The sequence below is a fragment of the Chrysemys picta genome, chromosome 5, assembly GCF_011386835.1.
Source record: "Chrysemys picta bellii isolate R12L10 chromosome 5, ASM1138683v2, whole genome shotgun sequence".
In the NCBI taxonomy this organism is placed as follows: Eukaryota; Metazoa; Chordata; order Testudines; family Emydidae; genus Chrysemys; species Chrysemys picta.
The window spans coordinates 28,704,722-28,727,852 of record NC_088795.1 but is presented as its reverse complement, the minus strand read 5'-3'; the positions used below and the strand labels follow the sequence as shown (position 1 = coordinate 28,727,852).

Here is a 23,131-nt window from a genome sequence, read left to right as displayed (position 1 = left end):
GTTGTTATACTCATTGTATGAGTAAAGGGCATCAGAACTGTACTCGGCCTGTCCTGATTGAGGGGGTCACCCTCACTTCTTTTTTTGTGCCAGGGCTTGTCAGGGATGAACCCCGGCACACCTAGGCTTAGCAGTTCATAGCCCCCGGACCTCTGGGCTTGCCACATCAGTTCTGAAAGTAAAAACTTGCTCGAACCCCGGCACCTCTTTCATTACAAATTAAGCACTGGTCACCCTCAGCCGAACCGCAGTCACTAAGCAGGGGGTTTGGATGCCAGATCCCAGTGGAGAGAGACAGGGTGGGGGGAAAACATAGTGGGTGCTCAGCACCCAGCAGCAGCCCCGCCAATCAGCTCTTCCCCTTTCCCCCCCAGCACCTCCTGCCTGCCACGATCAGCTGTTCAGCGCACAGGAGGCAGGGATAGGAGTGAGGGTGGGTACACTTGGGGGAGGGAGAGGAAGAGGCGGGGGGGCCTTGTGGGAAGTGGTGGAGTAGGGGCAGAGCGGAGGTCGAGCACCCCGGGCAAATGACAAAGTCAGTGCCTATGTACCCCCACATCCATTTTCTGGAGAAATTATTACAGAAGGTGAAATTGAATAAATTTCACCTCAGTTCACTTGCACGGTGACCTGATCGGTGTCCTATGGGTATAAATAGCACTTTCTGTGAACCAAGAGTCAGATTCCAGTTTCATACGCTTCCTATACGATGTTGGCAATGCTGGCCTCTTGCATGCATTCACAAGAGCAAGGGTTTTTCAGTATTTAATTGATTAAAACTGTGCTTTAAATGTCTAAACACTATGCCTCTTTCATCTAGCCAAAAGATTGCACAGGGCAGATGCATGCCTCACTTACATAATGGCCTAGGATGCATTGTCCGTCTTGACAATCCATTGTTTAAAATGGAACTTCCATAGGGAGAAAGTTGCATGGCAAATAGCAACATTAAATCTAAAAAGAACGAGGCGTACTTGTGGCACCTTAGAGACTAACAAAGCTTTAGCCCACGAAAGCTTATGCTCAAATAAATTTTAGTCTCTAAGGTGCCACAAGTGCTCCTCGTTCTTTTCATTAAATCTAAAAGAATTTAATGTGTTTAAAAAAAAAATCTATACAGGGAGTGCTCTGGGCGGCAGGTTACTTATTGCTTAATACTTATGTCTTAATGAGTGCCTGAGCCAACTCTCATTGACTTAAATGGGAGTTAGACGGGGCCCTAAGTTGCCTGCTAGCCAGTATCATTTCAATAGGTCTCCCTGTTAAACTTCACCATAGTTAATTTGATTACTGTGATTTGATTGCAAGAAAAAGCCTCAAAACCCATGATGTGTTGTACTGCATCAAAGCAAAAGCTTCTATCTTTTTTGCGATCTACCTTAACCAAATATTCTGTGGGCACAGCTACAAGATGGTTGACAACGTATTGTATATAACATTAAAATAGTGTTACAAATCCACTGTTAAGTAGTTACACAGAGCTAAGTTTAGATTTTATGAAGCTTCTGATTTGCTCTGTAGACTCTTGTTCTCCTTTGCTTGCCTGTACAAGGAAATGATCCCACTATAATTTATACCAGTATACCTCCCTGTGTGGACACACTCTTATTCTGGAATGAGTATGATGGGTCAAGAGCTACTGCCTGGATGGTGGATTGTTTGGGAACAGGGAGAGAATGGAACTAATGGGACATTTTTATGTGGGGAGGGGAAAATACATGTACTTGATTGATTTTTGGTGTGGGTGGGTGGAGAGAATACTTTCCCAGGAGATTTCACATGTATTATCAACTAAAGCAAAACACTTTTGAGGAAGACCCCAGTTGAAATGTTGCTCTCCTACTCTACCTATCCTCTTGGGGAAAGCATGAGTGAATAAATAGATTTTGCAACATGCCGAGAGGGTCAACAAACTCAGGGTTCTGTCTGATAACAAGGGAAAGTGAATTCCAGAGTTGAAGGCCTTCTATGGTGATCATCCTATCCCCAGACAGACAAATCTAGGGATTGTTAGCTTGAGTGTCCCAGCTGATCTGAACTACCAGGTTGGTGCACTAGGAAAGATGCAATCTTTAAAATTATGCAGGGCAGAAACCATCTTGTGGAATGGTTCTTTAGCATTTTTCTTCAAGTAAAATGTCTAAAATTATCTAAAATACCTCAGTAGAGACCACAACTAATAAGTGAAGGAGAGAGATAATAGAAAAGCAGAAAGGGGAGGGGAAAGGGAAAGTGATAATGCAATAAAATCTAGTATTGTCTTTATCAGTGAATTAACATTCAATCGCATATCCAGATTATCACATATCCACAGGGCTAAAATCAACTTCATTATTGCATTACTGAAAATGTGCTCTTTTTTATTTGATTGTACCGGCATCTGATTCATGGTGATCTTCTCCAACAGTTGAGATTAACACTGAAATCTTTTAATGTAGCTTTTGTGGGCCTGATTTTCATCTCCCTTTACAGCAGTTTCACACAGGTGTAATTCCACCAATTTAATCCTGATCTAAATGAAGTAAGTAGACCCTATGATTTTTATTCTTGCAAAAATTATAAATTTGCACACTAGTTTTAAAGAAATGCTTTTCCTCAAATTTACTATTTAAAATATGAAGCTGCAGCCTTCTGTGTTGCACTGTGATGCATAGTGCAATCTCTGATGAATAGCTTACTATATTTGCCTAAGTGTATGATTTTATGCTAATGTCCATGTGAAGACTTAAAAAAAAACAAACACAATCCAGTTGCAGAAAAATTGTGTGATGGCACATCTAGCCCCAATTCAAAGCAGCCTAGTGGTTTACTAATTTATATATTCCAAGAAAGATTTTTTTTTTTACTCTGAATCCTATAATGCACATACAAGATTACACATGTTCTTAATCTATGTATTTTTTCCAGAGCTAGAAATGGTTAGCAAGTCCAGTTTTCCCTTCTCCCATAATAGGATGAGGGCTTAGTGACTGAATTCTTTGCTCAAGTAAATCACGAAAAGAACAAAGAAATACAAACATGCATGCCCTATGGAGCATTTTTCTATCTTAAGTGCATACTAATCCACACAAGACATTTTCAACTGGAATGTAATCTGTCCAAGCCTATTGTTCTCCAATAACTTTTGTCAAGAAGGGAACAAGGCTACTGTAAATACCAATAAGCTTTTTCACATGGCTACATCATAATAGCATGTCATCCTAGCTTTCAACTCCTTTGACTTTAAATGCAATCAAGTAACACAACAGGGCAGCAGAAAAGTCAATTGTTCTACATATTTAAAAATGAGACCATTAGATACCATGACCAGATTGGAAAGTAGTCATTAGAACTTCAGAAGTGCCTAGTTATACCAGTATAGCTAAAGAATGCTGTCCAGTGGCTCTGGTACAGGGTTTACAACAGTCATCCTCCTCTGCTCCTCGAGTGTAAAAGACTTTTCTCTCTTATTATAAAGTAATCTATTCAAAATCCTGAAGATTTGATTTGTAAAGTGGATTGATCATTTTGGATCATGAATTCTTAGTAGTCTAGGGGAAGAATAGCTTAAATCAGTGATTCTCAGGCAGGGGTCTGGAGTCCCACAAGGGGCCGCGAGCAGTTTTCGAGGGGACACCAAGCAGGGCCAACGTTACACTCACTGGTGCCCAGGGTAGAAAGCCAAAGCCTCACCGCATGGGGCTGAAACCTGAGGTCCTGAGCCCCGCCACCGGAAGGTGCTGAAGCCTGATCAATGTAGTTTTGCGGGGACACCTGCAGCCTGGGGTCCCAGGCAACTGCCCTGCTTGCTACCCTCTAATACTGGCCCTGTCTTTTCTATGCAGAAAACTAGTTGTTGTGGCACATGTAGGCTGTGGAGTTTTTATAGCATGTTTGCGGGGGGACCTCCGAAAGAAAAAGGTTGAGAACCCCTGGTTTAAATCATGCAAATGTCTTATTTCTGTAACACATTGAGTACTTTTGTTTTAGTCAATGAATTGTTGTTTTATTAATTAGTAACTTCTAGTTAGACTTTTTTTTTTTCTTTTTAACCTGAAAGCTTTATAAGATCATTGCTTTCCAAGGGGCATAATGTATGTCATTATACAATCTGTCATATCTTTAGCTTCAAATCCTTTTTACAAAACTTATCTATAAAATCATTGTATGAAACATACTCGCTTTTTCCAAGTCTATTTTAATAGTCTCTCTTGCATGGTTTTTTGGTAATGTTTTGCCTATTTCTTACCAGGGAAATAGATCAAACGATGTTGTCTAACTATATAATAAGGTAATGTCAGGGGCGGCCCGTCCATATAGGTGAACTAGGCGGTCACTTAGGGTGCCAAGTTAAATGGGGAGCCAAATTTGAGGAAAAAGATGGAAAAAAATACAAATAAAATAATGATGTCATTATTTCAATTTCCGTGCATGTACGGAGGTAATAGGAATTATAATTCATTTCTCTACATTTCTGAGAATTTATTAATATGTCAAATCTTTTATTTACTGCAAAAATAAATATTTTAGTGAATTTTTTTCCAATTTGTGACGTAGGGTCAAGATGACCCACTCTGCAATTTTGATCAGCAATAACTCAGCCACAATGAAACACATCCACCAGCGGCAAGCGCTGCAATGCTAGTGACACACAAGGTCGCATAGCTGGAAATTCATGTAGAGTGGAGATATCACGAGTTGATACATATCAAACGGTCATTTTAACACACGTCACAGGTACATGGTTAAGAATCAAGCGAATACTGTGGAAAATTGTGCTTCTTGTGCCAAAGAATAAAGAATAACATCTTTCAGCATTATAAATCCAAAATGTGAGTATCTTTAAGCATTATTAAACCTTAGCGTTATTATCGGGCTGTATAATTACGAACTTTTCTTTGTTATAACTGGTTTACATGTAGTAAATAAGGTCCATAAAAGAAAAGTAACAGTGTTAACGCTTAATAGACTGTGAAAGTGATGATGTCACACTCCAAGCGGGTAACCATGAGGAAGGGGATTACTTTCCAAACAACCGGTGTTGGGTTATATCACTGAAAAAGGACATTTTGTTTCTGTGTAAATGCTGTAACTAACTGTTTTAATAGGTAAGTGAATGTAGGTTACTAATTATTGAACCTTTAAGCAATTAAAAGACATGTTGGGATGGCTGCAATGTGGTTTAAATCTCCAACCATGTGGTGTGTCAGCCATCCTTAACGCTATAATGCTTGCAGTCGGGAGCACAGTTAGTACATAACAATATTCAAATGCCCCATGTCAGACAAAGAAAACCCTCAGGAGCTGAGTATCCTAAATGAAAGTCTGAGAAGGAAAAGGATAAAGCAAAACAGCAGGGATCCTTCCTCAAATATCTTCTCTTCAAATAAAGATGGAAGCAGTTCACAGCATCCAGATGAAGGAATTTTACTTGGAGAGGAGGTTAGCTCACATCTGCATGGAAGCAGTTTAGAACATCAAGATGAAGGTACATTACTTCAAGATGAGGGTAGCTCACATCTACAAAAAAGCAGTTTGGAAACTAAAGATGATGGAAACTTACTTCTAGATGAAGGCAGCTCACAGCGTCAGACTGATATGGAAGCGGAGAAAATTTATTCACCTTCATAGAGACATGCAGTAAATGAAGTAGAAGGAAGAAAGGATGAGGAAGTTACAAACAAGTTACCATATGGGGACCCAACTTCGTGGCCCAGATGTGATGACAGTGTGCAGCAAATTCTCATGGAACATGGACCCGACAAGTTCATGAATTTCCCTTCCCTAAGGATGGAAATAAAAGAAAATTCTCTGCTCAGCATTACAAGAGAAAACTCATTAATGGGGAAGAAATTCATCGAAACTGGTTACAATATTCAGTGTCGAAGGACTCTATTTTGCTTTTGCTGCAAGTTGTTTAGAAATCAAACAATTGATACATCACTTACTTAAAATGGTTCGAAGGACTGGAAAAACATATCTTCAATTCTCTCTTCACATGAAAGAAGTACAGAACATTTGGAATATTTTCAAAATTGAAAAGAACTTGAATTACGATTAAAAAAAGGAAAAATGAAGGAAAATGTACGTGTGATCAAGGAAAAAGAAGAATATTGGCAACAAATAATAGAGTGTCTGATTGCTTTAGTGAGAGTTCTCGGTGGGCAAAATTTAGCATTCCGCGGCTGCAGTAGAAATGGAAAAACTATACTCTCCAGGTAATGGAAACTTTTTAAAAAATTTGTTGAATACCTAGCTTTTTGATCTAGTCATGAAAGAGTATCTACATAAAATAACTGATCATGAAATACAGGTTCATTACTTAGGGGAAAATATGCAGAATGAACTGATTCAAATCCTAGCAAATGCCATTTAAAAAGAAAATTGTAGAAGCTGCCCATTGTGCAAAATACTTTTCAATAATACTGGACTGTACACCAGATGTGAGTCATGTTGAACAAATGACTATCATTTGTTTTGTGGATATGGAAAAGTCTGCAGATGAAGATAATGTTGAAGCTCATAAAGGAATATTTTTTGGGTTTCGTACCACTGAAGGAGACGACTGGAGCATTTATGACTGAAACTATTCTACAAGAGCTTGAAACAATGTCATTATCTGTTGAAAACTTACGTGGCCAAGGCTATGATAATGGGAGTAATATGAAGGGTAAAGACAATGGTGTGCAAAGGAGAATGATGGAAATCAATCCTAGGGCCTTTTTCGTTCCTTGCAGTGCACATTCTCTGAATTAGGTTGTCAATGATGTTGCTAGATGCTGTTTGGAGGCAAGCAGTTTCTTTGACCTGGTGCAACGAGTTTGTGTTTTTTCTCAGTCTCAACACATGGTTCAGAGATTCTGACTCGCCATGTGAATTCTCTAACTGTGAAACCACTTAGTCAGACAAGATGGGAGAGTCGCTTTGAAGCCTCTTTGCTATGAATTTGGAAACGTTTATGATGCCCTTATTGAAATTTCTGTTGATACTACCTTTACTTGATCATCTGGCAATACGGCGCATTCAGATGCAGAAGCTCTTGCAAATGGCCTTTCCAAGTTCAAATTTGTGACTTCACTAATTTTGTGGTATAATATCCTTTTTTGAGATTAACCTCACTAGTAAGCAGCTTCAGAAAAAGAACTTGAACATTCTGCTATTCAAAAACTGCAGCAAACTAAAAATATTTTGGAGGAATTCAGAAGGGATGAAGGGTTTGAAAGAACACTGGTAGAGTCTCTCGAGCTTGCTGAAGAAATAGACTTTCCAACAGAATTTGCCAAAGGAAAGAGCAGTTTTCATATGAAGGATGAGACACACCCATTCAGAACCCAAAACAAAGGTTCAAAGTGAATTTCTACTTTGCAGTCCTTGATACTGCTAGTCACTTGGTTGACGAAAGATTTCAACAGATGCAGCAGCTAGAGTCAGTATTTGGCTTTCTATAGGATATCAACAGCTTGCAAAAGAAAACAGCAAAACAGATAAGAGAATTTTATATAAAGCTGGAGTTGGCATTGACTCATGAAAATTCAAAAGACATTGATGCTACAGATTTGTGTAGTGAGCTTCAGGCTTTTTCAAGACGACTTAAGAATCATAGAATATCAGGGTTAGAAGGGACCTCAGGAGGTCATCTAGTCCAAACCCCTACTAAATCATCCCTGCCAGAGCTTTGTCAAGCTTGACCTTAAAAACCTCTAAGGAAGTATATTCCACCACTTCCCTAGGTAACCCATTCCAGTGCTTCACCATCCTCCTAGTGAAAAAGTTTTTCCTAATATCCAACCTAAACCTCCCCCACTGCAACTTGAGACCATTACTCCTTGTTCTGTCATCTGCTACTACTGAGAACAGTCTAGATCCATCCTCTTTGGAACTCCCTTTCAGGTACACCTCTACCTCGATATAACGCTACCCGATATAACACGAATTCGGATATAACGCGGTAAAGCAGTGCTCTGGGGGGCTGGGGCTGCGCACTCCAGTGGATCAAAGCAAGTTCAATAGAACGCAGTTTCACCTATAATGAGGTAAGATTTTTTGGCTCCCGAGGACAGCGTTATATCGAGGTAGAGGTGTCAAGCAGCTATCATATCCCCCCTCATTCGTCTCTTCTGTAGACTAAATAATCCCAGTTCCCTCAGCCTCTCCTCACAAGTCATGTGCTCCAGCCCCCTAATCATTTGTGTTGCCCTCCGCTGGACTCTTGCCAATTTTTCCACATCCTTCTTGTAGTGTGGGGCCCAAAGCTGGACACAGTACTCCAGATGAGGCCTCACCAATGCTGAATAGAGGGAAATGATCACGTCCCTCGATCTGCTAGCAATGCTCCTACTTATACAGTCCAAAATGCCATTACCCTTCTTGGCAACAAGGGAACACTGACTCATATCCAGCTTCTTGTCCACTGTAACTCCTAGGTCCTTTTCTGCAGAACTGCTGCCTAGCCATTCGGTCCCTAGTCTGTAGCAGTGTATGAGATTCTTCCGTCCTAAGTGCAGGACTCTGCACTTGTCCTTGTTGAACGTCAGATTTCTTTTGGCCCAATCCTCTAATTTATCTAGGTCCCTCTAGGTATCCTGTCCCTACCCTCCAGAGTATCTACCACTACTCCCAGTTTAGTGTCATCTGAAAACTTGCTGAGGGTGCAATCCACACCATCCTCCAGATCATTAATGAAGATATTGAACAAAATCGGCCCCAGGACCGACCCTGCAGCACTCCGCTTGATACAGGCTGCCAACTAGAAGTGGAGCCTGTTGAGCCCGATGATCTAGCCAGCTTTCTATCCACCTTATAGTCCATTCATCCAGTCTGTATTTCTTGAACTTGCTGGCAAGAATGACTGTGCGAGACCATATCAAAAGCTTTGCTAAAGTAAAGGAGTAACACGTCCACTGCTTTCCCCTCATCCACAGAGCCAGTTATCTCATCATAGAAGGCAATTAGGTTAGTCAGGCATGACTTGCCCTTGGTGAATCCATGCTGATTGTTCCTGATCACTTTCCTCTCCTCTAAATGCTTCAGAATTGATTCCTTGAGGACCTGTTCCATGATTTTTCCAGGGACTGAGGTGAGGCTGACTGGCCTGTAGTTCCCTGAGTGGTCCTCCTTCCTTTCTTAAAGATGGGCACTACATTAGCCTTTTTCCAGTCATCCGGGACCTTCCCCGATCGCCATGAGTTTTCAAAGATAATGGCCAATGGGTCTGCAATCACATCCGCCAACTCCTTTAGCACCCTCTGATGCAGTGCATCCGGCCCCATGGACTTGTGCTCGTCCAGCTTTTCTAAATAGTCCTGAACCACTTTTCTTCACAGAGGGCTGGTCACCTCCTCCCCATCCTGTGCTGCCCTGTGCAGTAGTCTGGGAGCTGACCTTGTTTGTGAAGGCAGAGGCAAAAAAGCATTGAGTACATGAGCTTTTTCCACATCCTCTGTAGATGCTTCTCCCCATCTGTAATTTAAGCAAGCATGTGACAGGTACAGTCCTACAGAGGAGTGCATGGGCATATTCTTGCCTTGCTTTGGCTGTTGCCATTATCCACTCCATTTAGTGGAGAAGCAACAAGACAGCAGCAGTTCTGTGCCAGAGCATAAGCTAGTGTGGTGAGCCACAATATCAAGTCGTTCTCTGACTGACTTCAGTAAGTGTTAAAGCAAGACTAGTTGTAATCTTGCAGGATGTCAGGAATATGGCTAATTGCCAGGGATCAAGTATGTTTAATATTTGTGATTACATATTCTAGTTACATTCCCTGGCACTGAAGTAGACAAAGGGCCCTAAGATTTTGAAGCATACTTGGCCAGTCCTAGAGATTTAGAGCAGCAGACCAGTCATCTTGGGTCTGCATTTAGAGTGCTTAAGTAATGTTTGATGATAAGGGTTTGTACTATGCTATGCACATGGGACTCTTTCCAGCAATTGAGTATGTATAGTTGAGTTATCCTAATAAATATCCTTGTGACAGTTCTGCCAACATAAAGGATGTGCTCCTGGAAGATTTTACAAGCTTCTGTACAGAAATATTTCAGGAGATACCAGGCAGGTGCCCAATAGTTCTTTGCTCTCATAGCAAACTGCACCATTCTTAGATATGCTAAATATAAAAGAGAACCTATTCTATAGTAAGGATATTTAACTTGTTAGAAAAGTGGCTTGATGCCTCAGCTAGTGGACTTTTGGATCTTGCTTTTTGTTTACTGACAAGGGCTAGAGAGATTAAGAAACATTCCACTCCTGAAGAAATATTGAAGTTTGTTTTGTGAAAATAAACTCAGACAGTTTTCCAAACATTTTTATAGCTCTACGCATTCTTTTAACTTTGCCAGTTTCCGTAGCTAGTGGAGAACGTAGCGTCTCAAAGTTAAAATTGATAAAAACATATCTGCATTCAACAATGGTGCAAGAGAGACTTGTTGGACATGCCACAATGTCAGTAGAGCATGAAATAGCTGGAAAACTGGATCTAAAAGAACTAGTGACTGAATTTTCAAAACTTAAAACAAGAGAAATCATGTTTCAAGAGCACAGAGTGTTTTTTATTTGGAGTGTTTTGTAAATACAGGTTAAAGTTCATTGAAGAGTTTTCTTATTTCGTTCTATATTGGATGTGGTGGTAATGGCAGTTAAAGCAGGATAGCGTAATGGATGATTTTGGATTTGTAATAATAAAAATTATAATTAACATTTTTAATGCATTTTTATTTGAAATCTGACTGAAATATCCTCTAGCTGTCATGTACAAATCTATTCTGAAATGTTTGTGTCTCTATTTTATCTGATCCCAGAAACTTTGGTTGGACGGATGGACTGACAAACCGAATAATTAAGCCTCTGTTTTTAAAAAAAAAAAAACACTTAAAAACATTAAAAGAAAAAAAAGAATCAGAATGTTTCCCAGTTTACCAAAAACCTCAGCCTAGATCTGCCCTTGGGGTTTGGGGGCACCGATTACATGGTTCGCCTAGGGTGCCAGTTGCTGGCAGCTAGTCTAGGGCCGCCCCTGGGTAATGTAGAGGCTTTTTGATACCATTTAATATATATTTTCTTTTGATGAGGCAAACAAAAGACACCCCCCCCCCCAAAAAAAAAGCCTAAAATCACATCTTAAATTATTTTAAATCTTCTCAGTATTAATTATGCTACATAAGTGTTTGCAAACTCTTTTACTTATTATATTTTGCAATGTTTAATGCTAGCTTTGCCTAGAGAGAGAACTGGGTGTGACAGTGGGTACATAGGTATAATATTTACTCCAACAGTAATTTTCTGTCTGGATGCCTCTCTTAGAATAACAGGTTTTCATGGAAAAGTTTCTGATGTCTGTACCTTGTCAATGACATTTATATATTTTTTTTTAAAAGAGGTGATTTTAAATAAACACTTATCATCTACATCTGAAATTTTCTAAAATGGTTTAATATAAAGAAATTCAACATACCTGACAAGCAAAATCTTGCAAGAGGATGGCTTTTTCAGCAGAATGCCAGGTCAGTAGAGCCTTTCTTTATTCTACAGCAGGTGAAGCTTTCCTCTGTTGTATTACATATTTTTGCCTTTCTAGGTTAAATATTTTAATTGAATGGACAGTACAATCTTTTTTAAATAGTTCCTTTTATCTGAGTTGACTCTCTCAAACTTCACTTATTCCTTTTGCTCTTTTATCCTTCCTGGCTCCTTGGTGGTTATGGTACACTGAACATCTTAGTAACAGGCAGAAAAGTGTCCTGTGACCTGCTGAAAGTCTGAGTTCTAGAATCTTTTCTCTCTAGTGTTCTGTACATCTTTTATGACATCTTCTAGTTGCACACAGCTGTAATGTCCCCTAAGTAAGGAATACACCAGGTGGTTATTCTGTACCTTCCATTAGCAGAGATAAAGGCTACTGTGCCTCAGAAGTCCTTTTTCTATTATATAGCATTATGCTATATCTTTTCCATTGGGGGAAAAATGACATACCCTACTACTGAATCAGAAATAGCTGATTTCTTTAGAGACTGGAAACATAGCGTGTTATGATGCATAGCAATATCTTTGGGCTAGATTTTCAAAGCCCTGTGATTTCATGATGTGCATGCAAAGTGAATTTTATGTGAAACAAAATCAAAGAGATGCCCTCGTGACAGTTGTGACAGCACAAGTGACAGAGCTACACAGTTAATTTCAACAAGTTTATGTTTGTAGAATCTAAATTGCTAGACATAAAAATGTCACAGAAACACCAGGGGAAATTAATGGAGGTGGTTAGGAATAAAATGTTTCCGGGCATTGACCAGTTAGGCATTTAAATATAGTAATGGAATTGGCATCTGGAATATAGTAATTACAACCAAACAGAAGTGTCTAGAAAATGCATTGATATAATTAGGAGGGGTGATTGATTGATTGTTACCTGGGCTGTCTCCAGAGATACTTTGCTGATAAAAAATAAATAAGTCTTCTGTTTCCTTGACTACTATACCTAATGTATGACTCCAAATCTCCTTAAACTTCAGTGAGAAGGTGATGTCACAGAGGCCTTTGGTTCCAGAGGTTTTCATAGTCCTCTCAACCTCCAAGTTTGACTCCTTGTTGCTGCTAGACTCCTAGATAGCAATGGCTGCCGGAAATACCTTTATTAGTCTACGGTGAGCCAAGAGATGTCTCTTCTGTTGGATATAGAACTGACCACAATGACATACATTTGAGATCTCCAGGCTCAACTGTTGTGATGCATTGTACCTATGAATGATCAAAGCAGCCTTTAAAGGAGCTCCAACTGGTTGTTCATTGCACATCCTAGGGAACTCAGTTTGATAGGAACACACCAGCCCAATGCATTGGCTCCCTAGCCAATACTAGATTGGATTCAGTGGTCTTATACTGATTTTCAAGGCCTTCAGCAGAAAGGATCCAGTCTCTCTCAAGGACCCTTTTCTCTCTCTGTATCTCCTTGTCTTTTCTTATGATCGTGACAATTATGCTCATCAGGAACATAGATTGGTGGAATTGCCTGCAAACAGAGTGAGGTTCCTGAGGGCAGATTGTCAGCAGTTGGCTTACAGCTGCAGAACTCCCTCCCAGGGGAGATTAAACAACATGGGCTCTTTCATGCTTGAATGCAGTGACATTCATCTTTCTGCAATACTTTCTCCACAATAATAAGTACTCTCACCACCCTGGAAAATAGACTACTAGGGTGACCAGATATCCCTATTTTATAGGGACAGTCCTGATATTTGGGGCATTTTCTTCTATAGGCGCCTATTGCCCCCCCCCCCCTCCGTCCTCATTTTTCACACTTGCTGTCTGGTTACCCTACATACGACACACATAGTAAAGGATGCCAGAACCGAGAAGGAAATGAGGCAAGTAGAAGGAAAGAAGATGTAATGATTTTTTTTTTGTTGTTTTAAAGACTTGTTCCTGGAGAAACCAAGAGCCATGCTGGTTTTTGACTGTGTGATTTTGTCAGTCAGTGAGATATGAGCTCTAAGAAAAGGGGCTGGGTAGAACTTACTAGAGCTGGTGCTATTGCTGTCCAAGAGAGCTCAAGGGTATCCTGCTGCCACCCGAAAGTGCCTGTTGTTACTATTTCCCTATAAGGCCGTTATAAGCCACAGTACTTGTCTAGGTTGATTCTGGCAGTTTGAGTGCAGAAGGTGGGGGCCTGCAAGGATTCTAAAAACTAATACTGGCCACTCCAGGCTTGTATTAAACTCTCAAGGTTACAGCTTTTCTCTGACCTTGGACGGGTAAATGCTGCCACTACCCAAGTGGAAAAAAAACCCTTTGGGAACACAGGAAGGCACACTTGGGTATTCCTTCCCGTGAGGTACCCTCAAGCCCTTTCACCCCCTCTCTGAGCTGAGAAAGAAAACAAAGGAACTCAGCTGTTGCCACCAGCTAATTAAACATGTGCACAAACCTCTTCGGATCCAAAATCCAATCCTGTTCTTAAGGTAAATTTTATTAAAAACAAAAAAAGAAAATACATCTGAAAACTTAGGCTGTTGCTAGATTTTTTTTTTTTAAGAAGAGCAAATACAATAATTAAGTATCAAGAATGGTTTTCTTGAGGTCCAGCTTAAAGGTTACAAGCAAAACAAAAGCATTTGGGGTTAGCACAGGGGAATCCACAAGCCATAAAGAAATAAACCTAATTGTGTCTTCCTAGACATTTCCTGGTCTACTTACATCTCTAGGGTTTTAAATGAGTAGTTTCTACGTCTGATCTGATGATTTTTCATACCTGGCCCAAAGCTTTTTACAGCATAGTTCCAACCCCGTCTCTGTTGTCTGGGAGAACAACACAGACAGACAAAGGGGAAGTTTTTCCCCAATTTTAAAAAGTTTTAGCCTTCCCATTGGCTCTTTTAGTCAGGTGCCCACTCCCTTCCTTTTTCCGATTGGACTTTTTAACCCTTTACAGGTAAAGCAAGTAGAGAACAGTTACTAACAGGGATTTTATAGCAAACTGGCTGGCTGGGTGTCCACAAAAGGGAGCTCTCCTCTCCCCCCTCCTCCCCTTCATTTATCACAGCACTTCTTTCAGGAAGAACCCATCATATATAGTTGCAAGTTGGCTAAAGGGAACAGGCTGTCTGGTGTGAAGCAACAGTGCTGAGTAACTCCCCTCAGAAATGTGAAGGAAGAGAGCTGAACTAATATGTGACCAGTGCCACAGAACAAGAGCTACGTGAAAGTGAACCATCATGAGTGAGAGCAGATGTGATTGTGATGGGTTGGATCACAGAAACCCCCTTGGGAGCTGCCACCTAATGTGCAAAGACTACCCCTGTTCCTGTTTTCCCTGCCAGCTCAGGACTCCAGCACCCTGTCTTGCTGAGCCAGACACTCCTGTCTTGCTCTAACACAGACCCAGGGTCTGAATCACTTGTCCCAAAGCTGCAAGTTTACCTGAAAACAGCTCACAGTAGTGTGCTTGTCTTTAGCACTCAGATGCCCAGCTCCCAATGGGGTCTAAACCTAGATAAATCTGTTTCACCCTGCATAAACTCATAAATTGTTCGCCCTCTATAACACTGATAGATATGCACAGTTGTTTGCTCCCCCAGGTATTAATACATACTCTGAGTAAATTACTAAATAAAAAGTGATTTTATTAAATACAGACAGTAGGATTTAAGTAGTTCCAAGTAGTAACAGAACAAAGTAAGTCACCAAGCAAAATAAAATAAAATGCGCAAATTTATGCCTAATCAAACTAAATACAGAGAATCTCACCCTCAGAGATGCTTCAGTAAGTTTTTTCTCAGACTGGACACCTTCCAGGCCTGGGCACAATTCTTTCCCCTGGTACAGCTCTTGTTGCAGCTCAGGTGACAGCTAGGGGGTTCTTCATGATGGCTCCTCCCCCCGCCCTTGTTCTCTTCCACCCCTTTATATATCTTTTGCATAAGGCGGGAACCCTTTGTCCCTCTGGGTTTCCACCCCCCTCACTGGAAAAGCACCAGGTTAAAGATGGATTCCAGTTCAGGTGACATGATCACATGTCACTGCAAGACTTCATTACTCACTTGCCAGCACACACACATACAGGAAGACTCAGGTAAATACAGCCATCTGCAGACAATGGGAGTCATCAAGATTCCAAACCATCCTTAATGGCCCACACTTTACATAATTACAATAGGCCCTCAGAGTTATGTTTAATATTTCTAGTTTTAGATACAAGAGTGGTACATTTCTACAAATAGGATGATCACACTCAGTAGATTATGAGCTTTGTAATGATACCTTACAAGAGACCTTTTGCATGAAGCATATCCCAGTTACATTATATTCACTTATATTTTTATAAAACCATATAGACTGCACAACGTCACAGTGATCACAGAGAAATCAGTGGGAATTGGAAGCATCTCCACTGGGTTCCTCTACACAGAAAAAGCCATCTGAGGCAAGAGACTGCTGGGAGGAGGGAAGGAGGAATGTGAAGTATGGGCTGATGCTGAATTGTGGTTTAAATTGATGCCAACTTATGTTGCTCAGGGGTGTGAAAAAGACATCCCCACCCCCACCCCCCGGCCCTCCGGATGATGCATGTTACATTAACTTAAGTGCTGTCCACACCAGCGCTATGTCAGCCGGAGACACTCTCCCACTGACTTAGTAGTTTCTGCCTCTCACAGAAGTGGAGTAATGATGCCAATGGGAGAGCGCTCTCTGTCCTGTAGCACAATGCAGCTGCGCCAATGTAGCGCTGTAGTGTAGACTTGCCCTTAGAGACTTAAGATCATCACTACACCAGGAGATTCAAAGGCAGATCTTTTGTACTGCATGTTATGGATGTATACTTTATTGATCTTTTTTTGATAAAGGCTTCAGCATTGGCATGAGAATGTAGGTTTACACCTAAATAAAGTGTAAGTGTGTGTGTGTGTGTGTGTATGTGTATGTGTGAGAGAGAGAACATAAATGAGCAGGCTCAAGGAATGTACATCTTCATTACAAGTAAAAGGTAACATGCAGCTGAAAATTCTAGGAATTAAAGTATAGTTCAATGGGCTGGGCAAATAGGTGGCATGATTCCTTATTACTATTCAGTTTAAATTTCTTCAACATACTATATAATCTTCAAGGAAACAATTGCAACAAAATACCTTACTGCAGTCTTGCTCCAGCTCTTGGCTATCTGAATCAGAATAATGCTCAAAGGCTTCATACTGTTCTTGTTTGGTGGTGGGGTTTTTTTTTGGGGGGGGGGGGGGGAGGAGTTGCCATTAATGTGGTTGTGACAAAAATAGAGTTCATTTTTTTCACTTGATAACCTATGATTTGCTATAGCAGCTATACAGCAAACTAAGCATAGTCAAGTTGAATCTACAAAAGGGTTATAGTGGCCACCACTAAAAGCTTATATAGTATGCACAATATTTGAGTTTATTGCACAGTTTTGTTTCTGCTCTGAGTTCTGCAATAAAACAATTTGTATTATTGTGTCATATGTTGAATTTTTAATAGTTGCCAGGGTATGTAAACAGAGAAAGGAAGAATAGATGGAGATGGTTCAAGGATAGAAGTACTGACTTCCAAGGTTTTAATTTCTATGGGGCCACATTTTGATAACTTAACTCATGCTGGGTAACATCTTACGCTGCATTTAAAAACCCACGGCTTGCACACATCAGCTGACTCAGGCTCATGGGCTAAGGGGATGTTTAATTGCAGTGTAGACATTCCAGGTTCAGCCAGAGCCCAAGCATCTACACCACAATTAAATAGCCTCTTACCCCGAGCCCCAGGAGCCTGAGTTGGCTGCCCCAGGCTAGTCGTAGGTTTTTAATTGCAGTGTTGACATAATCTCTGAGTACCTGTCCTGGACCTGAAGAAGAGCTCAGTGTTAGCTTGAAAGCTTGTCTCTTTCACCACCAGAAATTGGTCCAATAAAATATATATTGCTTATCCACCTGTTGGGACCAAAGGTTTCTTGCCTGATATGATAGGTGGAGGCAAACTGTTTCAGTTCCAAGTTAGCATGGTAAAAAGGGACAAAAATGGAATTATCATAGGGCTAAATAGAACCCTTGCATGAATGCAGTGCAGGGGCTATTGGCCTTTGGATCTACAAATGGATGAGTCCATAAGATCCCCATAACCCCCGACCTATGTTGATAGATCTTGCCTAGGGGGGAGGGATAGCTCAGTGGTTTGAGCATTGGCCTGCTAAACCCAGGGTTGTGAGTTCAATCCTTGAGGGGGCCTCTTAGGGATCGGGGGCAAAATCAGTACTTGGTCCTGCTAGTGAAGGCAGGGGGCTGGACTTGATGACCTTTCAAGGTCCCTTCCAGTTCTAAGAGATAGGATATCTCCATTAATTAATAATTAAAAAAATAGTGCTGTAGAGAGAGGCACAGTGAGCAGAGCTCCATGCCATGCCGACAGTACAGAGTGCCCTGCACAGCCCTACCCCTCAGGCAGAGAGAGAGGCTGTTCATGAACAAAGATGCACGAGGAGAGTTGGAGAGAACATCTGGCTCTAGTCCAAGGAGCAAAAGTCGTACTACTTTTACACATTCAAGCAAATATCTGTTTTTTGGATCGTTTTCATGGTTTGCTGACTTAAAGCATGTTATGTGTACGTAAATGGTTATGTAAACTGAATTGACAAATATGTACACTGTACGCACAATGACAAACCAAATAGAGATGATGGATAAAAGCCATTTGAGGAAAAATCTATAACCCTTCCTTGTTTGAATGTGTTGAACTTTTTGGGACTTAGCTTAAAAGGTGGAGGGTTTAAGTAGGGTTGACCAGATGTCCCAATTTTACAGGGACAGTCCTCTTTTTCTTATATAGGATCCTATTACCTCCCACCCCCTGTCCTGATTTTTCACATTTGCTGTCTGGTCACCCTAGCTTTAAGCCACCTTTTAAGCCAACTTTGAGCCCTTCTGATCCTGGGCTGCTCCAGGAGCTGGAGATGTTCCTGGCATAATTTAGACATCTCGGAGGACTGGAAATATGTTTTTAGGGCTCCTGTACAACACTCCAGCCTTTTTACTCTGTGTAAAGAGCTGGAGTGGGGATGAAGATCTTGCCCACTTAGTTTTTAGCAAGGTTATATAAATCAGCTTGTACAATACTGTAACCTGTTCCAAAAGCTATCTAGGGCAAGTGCTATAAGTTTTCTCACTCTTCTGACATTTTTTACTGTATTAATTTTTTCTGTGAGATATTACATATTTGGGTTTTGTCTGGTAGTCTCTGGATGCTCACAGTAATATTTACCAGGAATTTATGTTCATACTGATAGCAGAATAGAGCCTCAAATTCTCCCCTCCCACCCCACCCCACCCCCCTTGCAAGCATCAGGGTTGGTTTGGCCAAAACAGGAGAATCTCTCCTGAGTTACAAGTTTAAAAGGTTAATCAACACCATGAGCTGACCGCGGTTCTCAGCGCAGTTTCTAGAAGGTTCTTTAAATTTTATTTTTATATATTCAAGAAACTGCATAAAATATATAGCATAACAGGATAGACTCTTTATATAAGGATGTATGTATTTGCTGAGTGCTGACAGTGTGCTCTGTGCTGTACAGGCAAAAGAAGACATATAAACTTTCCCCTGAAGTTTATAATCTGAGAAATAAGAAAAAACTTGAGCATGATCCTGGGAGGTGCTGAGTATCTGTCATTCCAATTGACTAGAAGACCAACAGATGTTTTGGGTGATTTAGTGGTGGAAGTATTGGCACAGGGAGGCTGAATCTATTTCTCTGCTATAAATCTGTTTTCAACCTCTTGCTTTTTAACTTCTCTAAACACTAACTAACCTCAAATTTCCCTAGCCATCTAGCATCTCTTTCCAGGGTAGGGTTTTTTCCTGGAAAATGTGTGTAGAATTTTACAAAAACTCAAACATTGGAAACGTCCCTGTTCACTTTTTCAAAGACTTTCCTAATACTTATTGGCATTGTCACCTCTTTGAAAGCGCTTTAGCCTATGACTGTCACCTCTCCTGTAGTGCTTAACAAATAGAAATGTCTTTCACTGGTTTTGAGGAAGATCAGGTAGCAATTACTTAAAGGTGTTATTAGACAAATATCATTAGATGGGTGATTATGCACGTATTGTAAAATTTATTAAGTATATCATACACATTATTAGTTGAGTGCATGACCGGATGCACAAAGAGTTCGGTTTCTGGTAGCTATCACATACATTTATCATGATTAAAAATGTAATATTCTCATTTTTTTCTAATCAAGAGAGAGAGAAACCTGAATGATGGTACATAAGGAGGTCTCTGAGGTTCTGGTGCTCAGGTTTGTGCTACATAGGCGACTGAGTTACGATGATATGGGTGACCTTTAAAGGTGCTTTTACATATTTGGGGATTTCTGTTACGTGCAACCTTACCTTGGAGTTTCCAAATGTTTTAATATTTGTGGGGGTGTTCAGAAAATTATAACATCCTCTTAATTTTATTTTTTGGCTGAAGTGATAAGTTCTTGTTGAATTCCTGATGACTAAAGATTTTCGCTTGGGGATTTGCTGTAGCTCCAATCTGCAACTCATTAGGTAACCTTACTAAAATCATGTGATTCTATTGTTCAGTTTGCTGATGTTGGCTTGTACTACTAGAAACTCTCAGCTTATGTCCACAGGGGAATCTTTAGACAAATCTGAGTTAAGTACATGTGTTTTTGTGGAGGACTATACAGCAATTGGAATGTAGAGATAAACTTTAAGCAAATCTATCCTCCCTCCCTCCCCCCCCAAACAATCCTGCTAGGGTCAAGCCATAAACTTCATATCTCTGCTAAGAAGCTGGATAGTAGCAAAATGAAACTTCTGAAAGTACAGCACCTAGCACATTGTGGGCACTACTGGAAACAAATAATAAAAATACCAGCTCATACTTCTATCCCTTTCCATCATCTTCTCATCTCAAAGAATGTAAGTTAAACTTTTCTTCTTCCTTGTGGATGTTGTGGCTGACCCTGAAAGTTGCTAGGAGCCCTTAGAGTAAAATAAATATAATTGATGCTCCCAATGGTGATGCTGGAGCACAAGTACCAACCTCAAGGCACGCTGTTGTAGCTGTGGCTGGCCTGACATGAAAAATTAATGTGGCAGGAGGCCTCATTTCTTGGAAGATAGAATTAGGGAGGTAAACAGAAAGTTTGTGCTAAGGTCAGTAGGCTAAAGGGACGGAATGTCAACAAACTAACATAATAGGGAGAAGACCTAAGGAACTATTTACTATGAACTAGACCAGTGGTTTTCAACCTCTTTTTCATTTGCAAATCCCTAAAAAATTTCAAATGGAGGTGCGGGACCTCTTGAAAATCTTAGACATAGTCTGCGGACAGCTAGTTGAAAACTACTGAACTAGATACAAAATAAGTTAGGAATGTAGAGAAGAGGTAGAGAGGAAGTCAAACTATGGACAGTGCATGCTGGACAGGGATTGGTTCCTGCAAAGTCACCAAGCCAAGCCAAAAATGGGTGGTGCAATGCATAGTAAATGCAATGAGATGTATATAAAGGGAGAGGGATTTTGTGTAACTTTGGAGCTGTGATGTCCCCTGCATTCTTTCCCCGTTTGTTTAATTATTTTGTTGTAGCATGCCAAATAAAAATACCAAAGTCAGGGAAGGCTGGAGTCAAACTGAGTTCTTGGGAAGCCGAGTGGAAAGAGCTCTTGGAAGAAATCCCAGCAATCATTAAAAACAAGGGCACAAATCCCAAATGGGTTGTGAAGTTGAAACTTAGATTTTTATCAACAAAGGGCAAACTCTTCAGGTATTTTAACAACCTTAACACAGAGTCACAATACTCCAATCTCTCTTCTCCCCTAGGTGAGCATATCTCTGTGATAGATGGCCCCTGGCATCAAGAATCACAGCAATATTCAGGTATCAGGGGTTAGCCGTGTTAGTCTGTATCTACAAAAACAACAAGGAGTCTGGTGGCACCTTAAAGACTAACAGATTTATTTGGGCATAAGCTTTCGTGAGTAAAAACCTCACTTCTTCGGATGCATCCGAAGAAGTGAGGTTTTTACTCACGAAAGCTTATGCCCAAATAAATCTGTTAGTCTTTAAGGTGCCACCAGACTCCTAGCAATATTCAGGTTATTTCTAATTCCAAAGGATCAGTCACTTACCCCAGGTCAATTGTGCTTTAGGTTCACACTATAGTAAGCTCTATGAAGATTTATTAAATAGGAAAAGAAAATTAGAGCGTTGTTTAAGCAAGCAAACATAGACACGTGAATAAGTTAGTCTTAGGTTTCAACAGGTAAAATAGGTTTCTACAATTAGCAAGCTCTATTGTCCTATAGGGCTAACCTAGGCTAAGCTGCTGGGGATCTCTTGCTTATGTCTTGAAACATCTTGCTGCTTTTCTCTCCCGAATCCAATCAGCAAAATGATCCTTAGTTCCTTTGGTTTGGGATTTTTATCCCCTCCTGCCATGTGCTGTGAGCTATAAACTCAGCTGATGGGAGGAGTCCACTTGCATGACTCATCTTCACAAAGAGGAGAGCAGACTAATGAGTCTTTAGTTCTTTTGTTGACAATTTCTCAATGCAGATATAGGGAGTTTCCAGTTGTAAAATCCAACCATAGCCGTATGGAATAGATGGATCTTGTCACGGCTCCTTCCCCACTCTGAACTTTAGGGTACAGCTGTGGGGGCCTGCATGAAAACTTCTAAGCTTAATTACCAGCTTAGATCTGGTCCACTGCCACCATTCCCAATGTGCTAATTCCCTTCCCTAGGTAGCCTTGAGAGACTCTTCACCAATTCCCTGGTGAATACAGATCCAAACCCCTTGGATCTTAAAACAAGGAGCAATTAACCATCCCCCCTCCTCTCTCCCCACCAACTCCTGCTGGATCAAGATCTAACCCCCTTGGATCTAAAAAACAGGGAAAATCAATCAGGTTCTTAAAAAGAAGGCTTTTAATTAAAGAAAAAGGTAAAAATCATCTCTGTAAAATCAGGATGAAAAATAACTTTACAGGGTAATCAAACTTAAAGAGCCCAGAGGGCCCCCCCTCTAGCCTTAGGTTCAAAGTTACAGGAAACAGAGGTAAACACCCTAGTAAAAGGTACATTTACAAGTTGAGAAAACAAAGATAAAACTACCACGCCTTGCTGGCTGTACTTACAAGTTTGAAATATGAGAGACTTGTTCAGAAAGATTTGGAGAGCATGGATTGATGTCTGGTCCCTCTTAGTCCCAAGAGAGAACCTTCCCAAAACAAAGAGCACAAACAAAAGCCTTCCCCCGACCAAGATTTGAAAGTATCTTGTCCCCTTATTGGTCCTTTGGGTCAGGTGTCAGCCAGGTTACCTGAGCTTCTTAACCCTTTACAGGGAAAAGGATTTTGGAGTCTCTGGCCAGGAGGGATTATAGTATGGTACACAGGAGGGCTGTTACCCTTCCCTTTATAGTTATGACAGATCTCTTCTTTTGGGAGGGAGGGGCATAACAATTTCTGCAGAAGAGCAGCTCTTCACACTAATGTCCCTCACCTGTACGGTGTGGGGGAAAAATTTGCTAGGGCCTAAACTTTAGTTGGCTCGGGCCTGAACTTTGGTTCAGACCTGTACATTAGTTAAGTTTATTGGAGAAGAGGGGTTCTTAGAGGCAGGATGAAGGAAAAGTACAAAAGCAGATCTATAAT

The 23,131-nt window shown here is 40.7% G+C and overlaps 1 protein-coding gene across 3 annotated transcripts in view; it reads right to left on the bottom strand.

The window, feature by feature from the left end:
- C5H4orf17 (chromosome 5 C4orf17 homolog) overlaps positions 1-22,922 on the bottom strand; it is a 58,984-nt gene extending 36,062 nt beyond the window's left edge. Inside the window, exon 1 of one of the 3 annotated variants that reach the window (XM_065597651.1) lies at positions 22,613-22,922. The gene's annotated coding sequence lies outside the window, so the exon portion shown is untranslated. Of the gene's footprint in view, positions 1-11,425; positions 11,811-22,612 lie in introns of those variants that run through there. The other 2 variants (XM_042859981.2, XM_065597650.1) reach the window with 2 other exon arrangements.
- Between the last annotated feature and the right edge of the window lie 209 nt (positions 22,923-23,131).